Here is a 17,796-nt window from a genome sequence, read left to right on the forward strand (position 1 = left end):
CCTTCACTTTTACACTTTTTAATCATTTTTAGCTAAAAACCGTTTTTATGAATAAAATAAAAATTTCAATCATCCCTATCAATGGAGAGATTCGATACAATCGTAATAACTCGGATTAATTAGACTAATTTAATAGTTTTTCTTGACTACATTTTTAATAGAAAAATAAAAGATGTAAAATCATGTTTTACTTTATACAAATACATGACAAATTTCTTCAAAAACATTTTTTGAAAGCTTGAAAAAACTACGTAAAAAATCGTTACTATAAATTCCCTATCTCTTCTGCGTATTTTTCATTTTGGTGGTAATTTCTACAAAATAAATGTTTTCGCGTCTGTTTGGCGATTGAATGAATCAATTTTTCTCTGCATTTTAAGAAACAGAAAAGTTTTAGCATATTATGTATTGATTTCAGTTTCAGAAATTTAAAAAGTAAAACTGGAAAGGAAGCAATGCAATGTTTTTATAAAAACAACATCTGAAAGTTGTTAGATTTCTTAATGTGTACTACTAATTTGACTAATGTTTTGCTACAAAACACGCAAAACAACAAGATATAGTAATAAATTTAAAAATAACAAGATAAATAAATATGAAAGCAACTTCAAATGCTCACCAGTAACCCAATAAAAATAGAATTTTGCTTTTACTGAGACTCATTTTTGCCCTCCATGATGAAATGCTAGGCAGCACGCAAAAGGGCGAAATATTCACTGTTTATTGATCAGCATAAAAATGAAATAATCCAGGGATATCTTATAAGAAAAATTACATCTGAAGCATAAGTATCATATATTTATTACCCCGAATATGCTATTAGACAAACACATTCGTTGACTATTCTCAGAATCTGGTGAAGAAAGCATTCCCAGGATCTAGGGATTGCTAAAAATGAACATTATCGATCAGAAAAAAATATATGAGTATTATTATAACGAATTCTTGTGATAACAGGATATTATTGCAGTTTATTTTTACCATAAACGGATATTTGTGAGTTAAGCAAGCAATTCTTTTTCGATATTGCTCGTTAGATGTTCAGCGTGTCCGAGTCTAATGTGATTGACCTCCATTTTCGCAATCGTTAGATGCAGAGTTGAGTTAGGGAAAGATTTCAATTCTATTTTTTATATGGTCCCCTAGTAGGGTGGTTCAAAAAATGTGTAAAAAAATGTTTTTCCTAAATAACAGGCGCCCCGCAATATTTTTAGACTTGTGGATAGTAATATACTGGAAAAATTTTAGTTTCCTATTTCAACTGAGAGAGGGTGCTCAACACCCTCCCCAAACTTCATAAGTATGGGGAAGGGGGTTAAACAAATACATTGAACTGAAAAAACAATGCTACATATTATAATATGCACGAGTAATATGCATATACATTGCAAAAAAATAATTACTTACAAAAAAAAAACTGGGGAAATTAAATGTTTCTAAATTTGTGGCAATTTCTAAGCTACAGCTAATGTTAAATTGAGGGTGGCCATTGAGCACCCTCTTAAAATTTGAGTAAGAAGCTAAAACGTTTACAGCCTAATATTATCAGCAAGTCCAAAAAATAGGGGTCGTCCTGGACGCTAGCTTTTTTTTTTTTTTTTTTTTTGAGCCACCCTACCCCCCAGGTCCTCATGTTCATATTTAGGAAAATCATAAACATAGAAAAACAATAATAACACATAAAACTCGCCCCTTCCAAATGCCTTTTTGACTGTAAGTATAACCCTTTGCATCCCATTTTTCCAATAATAAATACATGCTACCGGAAGCGCATATTGCTAACATCTATTTACAGTAGAGTGCCGAAAATTTGGCTTAATGTGAAACCGACAAATGACAGAGTTTCTGCAAATGCCAGGTTATTGAGTGCCTAGTTGTCACGATTCTACTCTACCCATCAGTGCAGGTGTTGACAACCTTTTTTTAGTGGCTGGGCCGCTTCATTCAAAATGTTTGAAGACGTTTTAAGTCACTTTTCATTAGAGGAAGGATGCCGCCAATGGACCAAATAACATTTGTTAATAGTTTTCGAAAGTAGTTGACACTCAAATTTTACATTAACTATAGGAATAGTTACTTAGTATATTTTTCTTTAAAGAAGATTATTCACTTTTATGAAAAATTTATTCAATAAAAAATCAAAATTTAAAATAAATATTCTATTGGGTTGTTCGGAAAGTCATTTCGTTTTTTTTGGGGAACATGAAAGACAGTTTTCGTATAATGAATAAATATTTTATTAAATTATATATTGGCCATTCTGGTCCAACACCTTTTGCCATCTTTCTGGCAGTAACATAATTCCCCTATCATAAAAGTTTTGGTCCTTGCTGGCAAAAAACTGGTTCAGGTGGTTTTTGACATCTTCATTTGAGGTAAAGGTTTTGCCATCCAAAAAATTTTGCAGGGACCGGAACAAATAGTAGTCGGAAGGCGCCAGATCTGGAGAATATGGTGGATGTTGCAGTACGTCCCACTGAAGCTGTAAAAGTTTTTGGCGAGTGACCAAACTTGTGTGAGGTCTCGCATTATCCTGGTGGAACACTACACCCTTCCTGTTGATTAATTCGGGCCTCTTCTCTTTAAGTGAATCATTCAATTTGTCCAGCTGATGACAATAGACTTCTGAATTAATCGTTGTATTGTCCGGCAAAAGCTCAAAAAAAAAAAAACGATTCCTTTGACATCCCACCAAACGGAGAGCATCACCTTTTTTTGGTGAATGTTGGCTTTTGACACGCTTTGAGCCGGTTCATCTTTTCTGCTCCATGACCTCTTGCGTTTAACATTGTTGTATACAACCCATTTTTCGTCCCCAGTAATAATCCGATTCAAAAATGGATCATTTTCTTGACGTTTGAGGAGCGAATCACACGCGTCAACGCGACGACACAAATTTTGCTCCGTAAGGACATGGGGCACTCACACATCGAGCTTCGAGGTTAAGCCCATGCCTTTCAAATGGCCATAAACAGTCGATATCGACAAATTTAATCTCTCACCGATCTCTCGTGTGGTTATTCGCCGATTTGCATCAACTAATGCCTTTATCGCATCTTTGTCAACTTCGACCGGCCTTCCAGACCGTGGTGCATCTTCGACATCAAAATTGCCGGATCGAAATTTTGCAAACCAGTTCTGGCACTGGCGTACTGTTAACACGCCTTCTCCATACGCATCCGTCAATTTTTTTCTCGCTTGGACAGCATTTTTACCTTTTCTGAAGTAAAAAAGTAAAATATGACGAAAATGCTGCTTATTGCTCTCCATATTTAAAAGGGCACCAACCAAAAACTACTGCGTAGAATTAATAGAACTTTTTCACACACAAGCCTTGCAATATCAGCTCTCAAGACATATAATGGTTATGCGGCTTAAGTGTGAAGTTGGTTTCGAAAAAACGTAATTAAGTCCTCTGACGGGAAAAAAACGAAATTACTTTCCGAACAACCCAATAACAAGTGGTGCATTCAGGGCAGCCGGTTGCTGTGAATAGACCATCAAGTTTACATCGATGGATTTCATTCTCAAATTGGACTATCAATGTGTAAATTACAAATAGTTATTACGGGAGATGAATAAACGCAGAAAAAATTATAAATTATTCAAAAAAGTTTTTTTTTTAAGGTTTTCATTGGTATTATTATTATTATTTAGCTTGTAATGATCAAAAAGCCTCGCAGCACTAACACATTACACAGCTGTTGTAATTACATCTCGTTCATCACTTGATAAATGTTTCAAACTGTGAGTTACCATTCTTAGCTGAAGTTTTTTGATGCCTCTTTTGAACTGTTGAGAAACCCTGTATCAATGTTGAACATTTTTGTTCCATCAAGATGTCAAAAATGCTCTCTAAATTTTCAAAGAAATTGACGCTTTCTTTATTGAAACCAGTGGCTCTAGCTACTGTAGTATTCTCTGTTAGTTTTGATTCAGGGTGCCGTCGCGTGAAATTAGAACACCATTTTTTCTTCCAGACTTTTTGTTTTGGTTAAATCTGTTGGATAAATTATTTCTTTCAGCCACTTGAAATACTAATTCCCGCAAAGCGTTATAAGTGATTCCAAAAACGTCACGTCTAGTTTGAGAACATGATTCATTGATTCTTCTTCTATTTCAGGTGGTATATCTCTCAGACTCTCAATAAGTTGTTTCCCATCAACAGCAAAACGGTTTTTGACTTTCACTTGCCTTCGGGCCTTTATATTATCGTCAGACTTCGTTAAGGCTTCACTTATCCAGTAGGTTGCTATAGCATGTTCCATGCTCTATTTTCCGATATCCATACTCCACTCTTTTCGACTTTATCTGGAACCGCAAAAATATTTGTTACTGTATTAAAATTTATCTTAAAAATATTGAATAGATTATAAAAGTTTTTTTTTTTTAAGTTGAAGTTATAATAACCTAAATTAGTTTCTATGAATTATTAGGAAATGTGTTTTCCGTTATTATCATATTTATTAAACAAATTTGAGCAACTAACGATAATTGAGATGGAATAATAATAATATTCTTGATTTGATATGAATGAATCACTTTGTCAGGTGGTTCATTTCTAGAAACACTTAGCGGTCCAATGTTAGCAACTGGGCCATTTTGAATATTCTAGTAGTTGTAACTGTTATGACGATTCCTGATAAAGCATAAAATATGGGGAATTGTACTTGAAAATGCACTCTTTCAAATTTATGTTCCCGTTTAAATCCTTGGCGATTCTGTGTTAGATTGTTTTCAGATAAAGGAAGGTACTAGAACTGATTCCGCACATGCATAAACTTTGGAAGGGGAAATATCTTCGTAGCCCATTCCAGGAACCGGTGCTTTGACGGCAATCTTCCCCTATTCCTTATTTCTTAGTAATGGTATTTTCATACATCATCATCAAGCTCTTCTACAAATAATGCTGTAAATTTAGAATCATTTTCGCTACTAATAATTTGTGATTAAACAGAAATATTGTTGCTACTACTGAATTTGAGTCTGTTTTTATGTATTCTTAAAATATTTGAGTCATATTTAGTATGTTTCATAATTTAGTTTTACGTTTTAAGTTTTATTTTTCAAATTTAAGTCGATTTGACGTTTGTTTATCTTAACGTTAAGAGTAAGAATTTTACATTTTAAAATCGCAATAAACACCGAAAAGTCCTGCTATGTTAGAAAAATTATCTAATAATTTAATAAAACCATATTTAACCACAAAAGTAGGCAACAAGAGCTTTTTTCTAATTAAAATGAACACATTTTGTGTCCAGGTTAAATTATAAAAGCTATTTAATTATGAAAACTTCGTGCTTTTGAAATCGTGCGTTTTTTGTATCTGCAAAATTAAGTGCTCAATTCGATTTTATTTTCGCAAATGCGTTTTTCCACGTTGTTTTTTGCAATAAATAGGTAAGCCAGCAACCTGAGAGTTTCAAAATGGTCCTACTACATGATTTACGCAAAGCGAGAAAAGTTGTTGTAACTCATAAATATTTTGCTGCGACATATATGTGAAGTTTTCTTTCCCTTTATTTATTTATTTTATTTATTTTTGGACCATTAGCTTCAAATGTTGGCAAGTGCAAAATGGTTTTTTAACAAGCACAATGTAACGGAACGTAGTATACTCACGATCTGTTTCAATTTTCCTCGAATGAGTCTTGTTGCGTGTATTCTTATTACTTTACACATCAACAGGAAACGACTGAGTTTAAAGCGCCCGTGAGGTACTCCACCTGCGTTCTTAAAAATATAAAACCTTAAATGCTCTAATTCAGGAAAACTGTATTTCGTTCAATGTGCCATTTTTACGTTTCATACCGTTTACACCATACACTTCTTTGTGGCTCTTGTAAGATGTTTCGTAAAAATAGCCTTACGCCAAGAGATAAAATTTATTGTACTGTAAACATATCCCAAATGGCTTTCTTGGAAGGGTCATTGAAGGACCTGTTACTCCTTTTGAGTATACACGAACTCTTTCTTTAATAGTTTAACTCACGTTTACATATATTTTGGTAATAAGCTAAACTTTCATGAGTGCCTTCTGTATACAAGGATAGTTCTTATTGACTTAGTTTTGAAAATAATTTTTGTCTGCAAAAAATACTCTCGGGTGTTTTTAGTTTTTAAACCTAGAATGTTACTTGAGGTTTGCAACTTTTCCTTCAATCGATGTTTTTCGACATGCAAAATATGTTTTAAGGCTGAGGCAAAAAGACGGAAGTTTTCATTCTTACCATGATCTTCCTAACCCGAATTAAATTTTTAAATGCGAGGTGTTTAAAAACGGAATCCCCTGTTTTGAAATGACGTTACAGCTAAATAATGAGAGAATGAAAAGGGAAACAAATGCTATGTTTGACAAAGAAGTCTCTAATTTTTAGTACACCGGTTTTCAAAAATTGGGCATTAGAGGTCGCTGTAGTCAAATGTATTTTGGTTCGTTCATAAAAGTGTGGTTATTGAACAGGTCAAATCCCATACACTTTCACCCCCTACACCAATTAAAAAACATTTGGCTACAGCGCTCTCTGATACCCAATTTTTGAAATATTTTTTGAAAACCAGTGCAAAATATATTCCAAACCTATATGAGCAACATCCACTTGTTTCATCTTTCTATCTCATACGGTTTTGCTGTTATTTCATTTCAAATTAGGAAGTTCTTCCTCAAACACCCTGTGCAGGGTATCCATAAAGTATTGCACAGATAAAGAAAATTTATTGAAAGAACTATGTAAGATTTGCACAAATTTTTTTAATTATCATTATTATTATTATTATCATTTTGATTATTATCTCATCAAGTTTTCCCCCCATTGGTACAGTTTTAGCTAAAGACATGTAGGTGGCACTATAATCGAAAACTGAAAATGGCATCCATAAAAACAAAACCTCCAAGAAGCACATCGAGGAGGGTTTTAACAGTCAACCTTGCAGAACCTTTGGTTTTAATAAATATTTCCAATTATAATATGAGTTTATACTATAAGAACTGTTATTACCAAATCCTTACCAATCAGAAAGTAAAACTCTGGCCGAGTTACTACCCTTGAAATTCGTCTAAATCTTCACCCATCATATCACGTTCCAGTGTCTCGTACCTCACTATTTGTGGTTTAACCAGTTGGATAAGGCCTAAACACAGTTCTGCGTTTGACCCAGACCAGAAGCCGAGAAATCCTTGGTACAGCACTCCTCTGAGGTATTGATTCACTTGGGAGTACTTTTGTTACTACGACATATTTAACGTGCCTCATCCATTATTAACGCTGAGGATCTTCGACTAGCTGGCATTGAACCTTGGATCTTTCAGTTGCGAGTCCAACGACTTACCGATCAGGCCACCACGGCCTGCTCTAAATTTTCACATAACTACGTAGAAGTGTATTAACATTGTAAAAAAAAAAATTTTATATAACATCAAATTACAAAATGAACTAGGTTTAACCCATACTGGACCGCTGTCCTACAAATAGGACAGCTGAAATAAACAAGTATAAATCACAAATAAATAGACCGATTTTTATAAACTTTGTCACATACTTTTTCTGACGTAGATGTGTATAATATACAAGCAAAAGTTTGACAAATAAATTTAATTTAAATTGGGAAATAACCATAAAACTTAGAACTTAATAAACATATGTTATTTTATGATTAATTAAAAATTATACATTCATTTTAAAAAGAAATTTATGAATTTATTTTTGGAGTAGAAGAACAGTGCTTTTGCTATAAATAATAAAATTCAAGAAAACAATTATATTTTATAGGTTTATTTAGCGAAATATTCGGGTGTCCTAAAAACAGGACAACAGTCCAATACCAACCCTTATTTTTTTCTCGTTTCACATTCCTACAAAAATAGTCGTGAAACAAGTCGTCATACAATAACAAATCAAGATCAAATGGGTGGAGTTTTAAGGTTGAAGGGTGTCCAATTGATTGACAGAAGCTTCCCCTTTCCCCACTAAGTAATATTTTGGTATGTACAAGATATGTAAAGATTTGCATTCCTTGAAACGAAATCTTTTGTATGTGTACACCTGTTCTCTTTAGGGGAAACCATTCTAAAATTTAGGATTCGTTTAAGAGCGGAGTATCATTTACTTTTTGACTTGCTTTGCAGTGCAGGGTGTTTCTTAGATGATATGTGAAATAATGAGATTTTTATAAAATGACGAAAAAATTTCTGACAGTTGAGGAAGCTCTTGATTATATAAATTCTCTCTCTTGATGAAGAAATTGATGAACCAGAAGTGATTATTATTCCTCCCGAACCTGATTTAGTTAGTGACGAATATGAAATAGACGACTTTTTCACAAATTGTCATACACCAGCATTGAATGACAAATCTGATGTATAAGATGCTGCTGGAACTGTAGAAATTTTCACGAAAAACAAACCCGATGCGGCTATTTTCGAAATGAAGGATGTGAAGTAGAAAAATTGTGAATCAAAATAACTTTTTCATGTAATGGCTGAAGACATGATATCACACACCGTTAGAGAGACGAACTGATATGCTTCCCAAAAGAATGATCATTCTTTTCTGAGAGTGAATTCAAGCTGTTCCTAGTGTTATGTTTTATAGCGGTTATCACAGTTTATCTCGTTAAACAATGTATTGGGAAAATGCTCCAGATATATGCACAACATTAGTAATGCAAAAGAAAAAAAATCAAGAAAAAAATACAGTGACATCAAACATTATCTTCATTTCAATGACAATTCCACAATCGAGAAAAGAGATCGTTATTACAAAATTCGATCATTGTTTGAAAAACTTAATGTTGCTTTGCAGTAGTTTTGGAGTTTTTTTCAGAGAATCTAACAATTGATGAAAGAATGGTGCGTTATTTTGGTAAACATAGCTGTAAGATGTTCATGAAAAAAAAAAAAAAACAGTAAAATTTGGATACAAATTATGGATGCTGGCATCTTACGATGGCACTTTCAATATCATTCTCTATCAAGGAGCTCATGAAAAATGTAACGAAACACTTTCTCAACGCGTTGTTGAAAATTTGCTACCTTGTGAAAAATCCTGCATTTCACAAGGTATACATGGATAACTTTTTTACCTCCCATGGGTTACTTGTTCGATTGAAGCAAAGGGAATTTTGTGCAACTGGGACTGTAACAGACAAAAGGATGGCAGAATGTTCATTGAAGTCTGTGAAAGAGTTGTCTAAGACAGAAAGAGGTACTTCCGACGCAGCATTTCACTCTGCCAACAAACTTGCTGCTGTACGCTGGAATGATAATCGTGTCGTTTCTTTGATGAGAAATTTTGAAAATACAAAAGTAAAAAACAAAGTAGAACACCGGGTCAAGGAAGGCAGAAAAGAAGTCGATGTGCCATATTGTGTCACCACCTATAACAAATATAAAAATGGAATAGACCTTTTTGACAGTCATGCTGAAGTTTATTTTGCTTCAATCCAAGGAAAAAAGTGGTATTGGCCACTTTTCTTGAACTGCTTTGAAACAGCTCTCGTTGCAGCCTGGAACCTTTCTAAATTATTTTGTACGAGTGAATTACAAGATAGATTAATCTTCTGAAGATCAGTAACTATCAGTTACTTAGATGAATCAATTCCAAGGAATAAGACAGCGCAGTTTATTGCTACAAAATAACAAAGAACTCCTTCATCCCAACAATGAGCATATACTGGTAAAAAATGCTGATGGTTACCAAAGAAGATGCCAATTGAAAAATTGCAAGCGGAAACCAACAACTATATGCCAAAAATGAAATGTTGGACTTTGTTTAGTATGTTTTCCAAAGTTTCATTTGTAATTTTTTTTTCCTCAGAAGGTAAGATAAAAATTTGAGATTTTTGTAGTGCTTTGGACCGTTGTCCTACTTATAGGACAGCTTGTATTTTTTAAAATATAAAAGATATTTTCAAAATTTTTGTTTTATATGTCTAAACACATCCTAGTAATAATGTAGTTACAATTTTTAAAAAAAATGCTGTCGCGTTCTATGAGTGGTCCAATATGGGTTAAACTTAAAGTAGATCTTTTTAATGGATTTTCTTTATCAGTAAAAAAAAACATAAACACAGTGAAAAAAAAATTTCTTTTACTTATTTCAGCTTTGCTTTCTACACAATCTTCTTATTATTATTCTTTTTATTATTATTATTATTATTATTATTATTATTTTTGCTTTTGTTTACTTCTAACAAATATTGTAAGTTTTTATTTGTATTATGTAATCAGATTCTAAATTAATATTAGGAACAATATGTTTTTGCAAGTTGTTTTCATCAACTTGCCATTTGTTGCAACAACACCATTAAAATAGAAGTGGTGTGGTAAAAAATACATACCTACATTATGAATCAAAGTTACCCTGAACGACTGTACTATTTCTTAGAAATTGCTTTGCATTTGATGAATTGCATGGCATGTCATTAATCAGGATTAATAGAGGAATGACTAAATCAATTGAATTCGTCATTACCCATCGTTATTATTACTTTTCGTATCGAAGAACTAACTTCGCTGCGCATAATGCCCTTCGCTGATTGGCTTAGTAGCTGGTAAACGACAAAGCGAGCCAATAGAAATGGTGCATCTGCCATTGTGACATTTGCGTAACTATGATTAAGGGAACTCGAAACTTTTTGTTGACTGAAACAGGATCAAAGCTTTCGTTCTCCCTTTATTTCGTATTATGTTGAAGCCTTCTGATTAAGCATTGATTTTCCTTTGACATGAGGATATTATCGGCATCGGAGGATGTTTGTTTCGCATTTTTTGTGTGGTTGTTTAGCGAGATAATTCCATTTTAGTACAAAGATCTGCTATTAATAAGACCTCTTTAATTCGCCTTTGATTTCAGTATCACATCCTTTGATGAAAGCTTTCATATAAATTTGCGGGAGGAAAAATTACCTTTTTATCTAAGCATAATTTTTTCACTAGCATTAATTTATCTTACATTTAGTTTTAACCAGTAGAAATTCTTAGAAATGTATGCCGAATGCTTGTTTAGTTCCTTCATTAAGCCAAACAGTACCAAATTATGGACATTTTAAGCAAAACTAGATTTCGAAGCAACTCTGAAGATAAGGGTAACAATATTCTAATTGGTTAGCTAATACGAGCTTAAAATTTCGAACGATAGGATATACATACGCAACGCCTTATTTTCCACCGTTTTCTTACGTATTTAAAACAATAAATAACTTCATGCTGTCACCTATTATTATTATCATTCTTTAAAAGAAATGTATTTTATCTTAAATTCATCACAGAAGCTTCAACATTTTCCGATTGACTACAGTAATTCAAAAGAACGAAAAAATAACTCTTAAGAAGAGTGAAATCTATTGCGGGTGCATTCATTCTTTCTGAGTGCTAGCTTTATCGAAAAAAGACGCTTTACGAAAAAACAAAGACTAAAATTCGTCCTTATTCACGTGAAATTCGGAAACACTCCGTTTGGTGAGCGAAATATAAAAACATTCTTTAAAAAATTTTGAAAAAAAAAATAGAACCGACTTCAAAATTGCTCTAAAAAGTGAAAAATAATTTTATTCTTTAAACATCATCGATAATGCTTTTAAACATAATTTTTGAAGTTGGCGCAAAAACAAAACGTAAAATCGAGTGTAACCATGCTTCGTTCATAATTTTTTTCAGAAAAGCATCCAAAGTTACGAACGAAGCATTTATATCGTTATTCAAATATGTTGTCAGCAAAGCATAACGTATGTGATAGTGAAGAAACTGGACCTGGTTAAATTTATAGTTGTAGTTAAGTTATGTCTGTGAATGATTTTATGTATTGTTTTTGCACCAACTTCAAAAATTATGTTTAAAAGCATTATCGATGATGTTTAAAGAATAAAATTATTTTTCACTTTTTAGAGCAATTTTGAAGTCGGTTCTATTTTTTTTTTTCAAAATTTTTTTATTTCATTCTTTTTAGTGTAAATGTAGGTATTTCAGAAATAGTAAGAAGTTACCATCACGAAACTTCACCTTATTTTTTTTTATAAAAATGCTCCATACTAAAAAAAAAAAAAACTATAAATAAGCGTTAAACTTTAAGCGATTGGCACTAAAAACTTATCTTTCTTCCTTTCTAGAATTCATGTGTAGTTAATTTAATTATAACTATTTAAGTATTACGTTTTTCCTAACTAATTTTCATTTCACAGCATCTAAGTTGCTTATTATGCAATTCTGTATCTTCTTACTTAGCCCTGATCATCTGTTATTGGCATAGATGGTAACGAAAAAAATACTACTGTAGTTGAGGCAAACCTAATGGTAGCATATTGTGAAGTCTAAGCAGATCCTAATCATTGCATCACCTCGCTTCCAGGTTAGGTTTACCCCACTATGGAGCAATAACACTGAAGAAGGGAAGATTTCGATAATTCACATATTGTTGCTATAAATTAGCAGGGTTACCAAAATAAAATTATTTACGCCAAAAAATGAGAAGACAGAGCCAGATTCCCGATTGTCGAAATATCCCCCTGAGGAAACTTGATGATTGCTTCAGAGAAGCCTTCATTCAAAATTGTCATTACAATTACTATTAATGTTACTGTCGTATGGCACCAAACTTCATAACAATGGGTTTTAAATTTAATCATTTAATAGGGAAATTGCATGAAATTTATTGTTTTTTGCCCATAACTTTTTTTTCTAAAGAACAAATATGGTCAAACAAAGTAGTGGGACCTAAGTTGAGCCATCCCCTATCCATTAAAAAAATAATCATCAAAATCGGTTCATTAGGTGAGACGCTGTGAGTGGACAAACAAAAAAAAAAAAAAAAAAAAAACATACATACGGTATGAACTGATAACCGCCTCCTTTTTGAAGTCGGTTAAAAAGGACTCAAAAACATTTTCATTGGTTCGATTCTGTCACGTGATTTTGTTTAGGGAGAATCTTCTATACCTCCACGTTAGGCTTACCCAACGTTGGTCGCGAGTACCAAGTGGATGTCGCTAGCTAAATGTCTTCATTTAATGAATTTAAACAATATTTGTTGCCGAATGAGGTTTCTGAAGGAAGTGCACAAAAACTGCATGGTAAGTGCGAAGAATTTTGTTTTTTATTAAAACTTGTAACTGTTAATATTTCTTGAACTGCTCGTATATCATTACAAATCATCCACGTGCAATGTTACGGCGAACTTTTTGTAACTTTTTCTTCCAAACGAATGAAACTTTCATCAACAATTTTGTTTCTGTCATCGAATCAAAAATAGGACATTTGAAACAGTCGTTACCATCTTTGGTGTGTGTGTGTGTACTGTATATATATTTTAGGCAGGTGTTACAGACCCGACCATGCGCAAATCTATAGGTCGGATACCGAATCCGCTCCCGATGGTCGGAGCTCCAACCACTGCGTATATTTTAAATCAATGAAATATTGTTTGTGTGCATAATAAACTTTAAAGAGTATCATAAACTTTGTACAATACACTCATTCATATGTGTAACATCCAATTCATTAAGTAAGTGTCCTGACGGGGAGGGGGTGGAAAATTCTCTACATACCCTTGCTTGGAGAGGGGGAGGGGTAGATCCATTCTTACGTAATATTTTCCAAGCCGATATTTTATATTAGAAATCCGCGGTCAAGTGGTTTGGGAAATATTGTATTTCATTTGCTTCAGGAAGGTAAAAGTATGTATTATAGGATGAGCTGTTTTTTACTTGTGTTTCAAAGAATGAAACGTGTAAAATATAATAAAAGAATCGCACTGTGTTTTGCATGTCTTATTTTTAATTATCACATCATATACAAAAATTATTTGTCGAAAAAACATTCGGTCTAGATTCCTTACAGTAAACATTTCTTTACTCGAAAATGTTTTAAAAAAAAAATGATAGTTAATTTAAGAACGATCCCAGTGGTGTAATATTTGTTATTTTATTCTTGTGAAGTAAAAAAAGAATATTGCGTAAGGTGGGGGGGGGGAGTCTTACATACCCTTACATAGGGGGAAGGGAAGGTCAAAAATTGCCGAAATTGTCCTTACGTAATTAATGAATGGCCCCGAAGAAACAAAATTGAATTCAAACGTATCTTGTCACAATTTATGAGTGACTTTTTAAATTAATTTGGACTGATGTAACTTTTAAAACATTATTAATGTAAAAAGGCACACCGAGAATATCAATATAGAGTTTCAAAATTTTAAATCTATTTATTTGGAACTGTGTGAGTTTTTTAATTTTATTTCAATCTTTAGATTCGGAAATGTACGTAATATTGCACGTGGGTGATTTGTAACGATATACGAGTAGTTCAAGAAATATTACCAGTAAAAGTTTTAATAAAAAAGAAAATTCTTCGTACTTACCATACAGTTTTTCTGCATCCTCTTCGGAAACACTAAAAACAGTTTTTTTTCTTCATTTTTTTAACTTAAAAACTAATTTTTTTTTTCAAATGAAATAACAGTTTAAAAAACATTTTTAAATTCAAGTACACAGCATTCGCACATGAAAACACGTTTTAAAAAAATTTCACCAAATGAGAGTGAAATGATTTTACCTATTTTATTCTAAAAAAGAGTGAAATAGCGGCTTTCCAAAACGGAAAGCAGCCACTCATTTAGGATATTAATTTAGTCTTTAAAAAGAGTGAAAAACACTTATCAAAAGGGAGTGAAATTAGCTTATCCAAAGTGAAAATAACCGCTCCGGAAAAGGAATGAAATTCACTCCTATAAGGAAAGTGCGTTTTCGACACTGGAAAGGAGTGAAAATTTACTCAGTCTGAGTTAAAATCGCTGGAATTTTTTAAGAGAGTACAGTGTTTTAAAGTCTCTTGCTCATTTAACAACACTAAGAAAATTACAAAACCTCTCAGATTATTTCCGGGCAACATTCCGGAATTTCACAGGTTTGGACCAAATTCCCTGGAAAATTCAAAAATCTCATCGAAAAGGTTTCCTAAATAGCTTTAAGTTACGTGAATGCGGACTTCTCTCTGCAGTGAAAAATAATTTTAACTCCAAGTTTTAAAATTATAATCGCAGTTTTTATCAAATGTTTCAGTATCAGCTACATTACGATCCGTGCGGATTGACTAAGATCCAAAAGCACCTCCAAAAAAAAAAAAAAAAAGTCTCCAGATCCTGTAGCTTTGCAGGAAGTGAAGGTAAACAAGGGGCCGCATGTTTACTTGTAGTTCAGCGTTAGCTTTGGCCCAGTTTTTTCTAAGGCCTTAGGAGCTTTTCCTAGTAAATCAGATCAAGTTTGCTCCAAAATGGTGGATGCGTCGGTTCATCCACTTAGGGGCCTTACTATAAACATATGCAGCGTTTCTAGGAAGAATGCTGTTTTTTTTTCCCCCAAAACGTGATTTACTTTTATTAGGAACGTTTATGAATTCCTCAGAAATATGAAATATTCCAGTTTATTCGGAGTTCCGGAAAGTCACTAAATTTTAGCTGGGAGCCTTTCTGTTTTTTTTTTTTTTAAATACGTCACTCATTGGCAGAATTTAGGCCCATTAGCTGCTCATTCTTTTCGAGGAACGTTTCTGAATTGTTTTTACACTGAAAATTGAAAACCAGTCAGTGCGTAGGCAAAAACATTTATTCCAGAAAGCACATTTGGTGTCAACCTCTGTCATTGCCATGATAAATTACGAATTGTAACACTAGTCGCTCTGCATTTCATACGCAAGAGTTATGTAAGTTATAAAAGTTTCAACTGTATGAACAGAAGAAATATAGTAGGGGAATGTGGGGCAAAGTGAAATAGCGGGACAAAATGAAATGGTGAACTATTTACTCTACTTTTAGCGACACCTATCTGGTAATATTTTAACTATATCGTATCACATGTAATATATTACAGCCATGAAAAAATACCACCATAGATTAAAGTATATAATAAATAGTACAGGCAATTTAAAAAAAATTATACTCGTATTGTAATATTTCGTCACAAGTCAAAAATTATTCTTCTTATTAGAAAGTGATGAAGTTCTTGTTATTAATTGGGGCACACAATTTTGAAAAAATTGGGACTTTTTAATACTCGGTGCAGTATTTATTTCGTTAATATTAAGCTTATTTGTATTTTAAATATTTTCGGCAATCAGTAAAGTAGATGTGGGGTAAAGTGGATGGGGCAAAATGAAATAGTTTTTTTTCTTCTGTTTACTCGCTCAATCATTTACATACTCATTTATTAATTCATTCATTTGCATTCCTCTATTTAATAATTCACTTATATATTTATTCATTCATTCATTTATTTTCTCAATCATTCACTCTTTTACTTGTTCATTTATTTTTCTTGATACATTAATTAATCAACTAACTTAATTTTCAGTTTATTGTTTCAGTATTTTTTCATTTATTCCTTTATCCTTTTATTTACATTCCCATAACCATTTTTATTATTCGTTTGATGAAAATATTTTTATTTATTGAATAGAAAATATTTCATTACAAAAATATTTTATTTTTCACTTTGTCCCATGGAAAAAAAGTGAACATTTTCCATTTTTTTCAATGCGCAAATTTACTGGCCAAAAAAAAATGTTTCAATGTAAGTTTTTTTTTTTATAAAATAGAACGTTATTTCTTTACGTACCGTAATTTACAAAATAAATTTCCAATTTGTTCATTTTGAAAAAAGCTCAGTCACCTTAACTATTTCACTTTGCCCCACATCCCCTACGATAAAAGAGCGGAGGCTCGGGAACCCGTGTTTACAAAGTAAAAATGGAGTACAAAAAAAAAAAAAAAAAAAAACATACACGGTATGAACTGATAACCGCCTCCTTTTTGAAGTCGGTTGAAAAGCGTCTTCCTTGCTATACAAAACGTAGAAATTGACGGTATGAGATAGCACTCGTAAAGATGAAAGCTTGAAATTGCAATCAAGATCGGCAACTAACTTTTCGTCGCAATGGTAAAAACATTTGTCATTGAGCCCACTGGGCTTCTTAAACATCGTTCAAGGCTTAAAACACAAAAACTATCCTTAGCTTTCGTTTTTTTTTTTAAACTTGTAGTTTCATTTGAAAATGACTTTCTTTGCGTTATTGACACGTTGCTTTAGGGTTCCGATTAGGTTAGAATTTCCGATTGCACCTGTTTTTCAAGAAAAATAATCATATTTAATGTACCAAATAATAATTATATATCTCACTATGAGCTAAATTCTTGCCAAAACTAGACCAGCAGCTAATGGTCGAACGTTTGGAATTAGAAGACCTGGCATCTGACCCTCAGCCCTGCACTTCTACAAACGAGGAGTTGAGGTATGGTGGTTGCATCCGTGTTCCATCCCTCATGGAACCTGCTTAGCATTTTCTGAATTTCTCTTATTCAGAACGAAAATCCTTCAAGGAAAGAATTATTGAAATAACCTTTGTATCGTAATCAACTTCAAGTGATCTGATTAAACCCATAGCAGCTGATGAGACATTAGACGTAAATGATTTCTAAGTAAATATAAACGCTTTCAGTTGAACAAAAAAAAGAAACTAATAATCAAAGTTCCAACCGTATTGAACGTTGAGTTAAGAATACGCATCGTTTACTAAAATATAGCGCTGTCCTTATTTTCCAACCCGTACTTATATCGCTTGTTTAATAAAATATTTACTTTCAGATTCTTGAAGCCACTATTAATAAAAGCTCTTATTTACTGCATGCATTTCAAAAGCTCATTGCCATTAATTACCAAGAATTGCTGTGGATATAATCAATATGTATTCCTCATGCTTGTAGAAGATATTAGTCATTTACTCAATTAGCATTGGTGCTTTTTGTTCGACTTCAA

The 17,796-nt window shown here is 32.7% G+C and overlaps 1 protein-coding gene across 1 annotated transcript in view; it reads left to right on the forward strand.

The window, feature by feature from the left end:
- Positions 1-17,796, forward strand: part of LOC129220581 (corticotropin-releasing factor receptor 1-like) — a 68,233-nt gene that overhangs the window by 26,667 nt on the left and 23,770 nt on the right. The window lies entirely within an intron of this gene.

The sequence above is a fragment of the Uloborus diversus genome, chromosome 4 (genome assembly GCF_026930045.1).
Source record: "Uloborus diversus isolate 005 chromosome 4, Udiv.v.3.1, whole genome shotgun sequence".
In the NCBI taxonomy this organism is placed as follows: domain Eukaryota; kingdom Metazoa; phylum Arthropoda; class Arachnida; order Araneae; family Uloboridae; genus Uloborus; species Uloborus diversus.